We start from the raw sequence: 931 nt of genomic DNA, 5'->3' as shown, positions 1-931 counted from the left end.
AGACTAAGTGTGATCTGTGGTCATCTGATGAATGTTTGGTTGAGCCTAAGAAGATGCCCTTGCAGATGTAGCAAGAGACACATGCCATTCCTTGAACAAAGTTTGTTTTTTCTCGTCTCTGTGTTCTTGCTCATGCCCCTTCCTCCACCTGAAAAGCTCCCACATACTGATCCTGCCTCATCCTTTGAGGCCAAGCTCAACTGCCTCCTTCATGAAGACTTCTCTGATTCCTTCCAGCCTTAAGTGATCATTCCCTCCTCTGAACCACTCTCAATGGCATTTATCACACTTTTGCTTGTTAGTTCACCTAACAACGACCTACGATTGGTTTACCATGTATTCTGAGGAACACCTGATCCCTAAAATGTTCTTAAATGAAAGATTCTGTGATCAAATGTTTGGAAAACACCTTATGTTATCTATACTCCCCTCTGGGGGATCATAGTGCATTTTAGCATTGTAAAGAATCCACAGGTTTTGGAGGGGGTTTTTGGAGAGAAATACAATTTAATTTTAAAACAAAAATAGATGAAAGTATAAAGTCTGATGCCATTTTATTCTAAAATTTTCTTGATCATTTCCTAACTTTATGATAATAAAATAAATACAGCATGACAGTCTCATAAGTGGGAGCTAAGAGAGAAAGAAGGAAGGAAAGAAAGACCACAGTGTTGTGTTGAACTTGCAGAGGGAGAGAACAGACCGAGCACTGTGGAGTGGGGTGGGGAAGGGGTGGAGTGGGAGGAAGGTCAGGGATTAATTGGGTGGGAGACTTGGGGAATAATCACAATTTGTGGTAATGGGCATGCTGATAGTATTGATCTGGCTATCACATCTTGGGCACAAGTGATGATGGTCTGCTTTGTACCCCATGACTATACATAACCAAAAAGATAAAATTAAAAATCTACAGTTTTAAAAATAAATCTTT

Source organism: Galeopterus variegatus, unplaced genomic scaffold, assembly GCF_000696425.1.
Source record: "Galeopterus variegatus unplaced genomic scaffold, G_variegatus-3.0.2 Scaffold263, whole genome shotgun sequence".
NCBI classification, from domain to species: Eukaryota; Metazoa; Chordata; class Mammalia; order Dermoptera; family Cynocephalidae; genus Galeopterus; species Galeopterus variegatus.
This window is presented reverse-complemented; position numbering follows the sequence as displayed.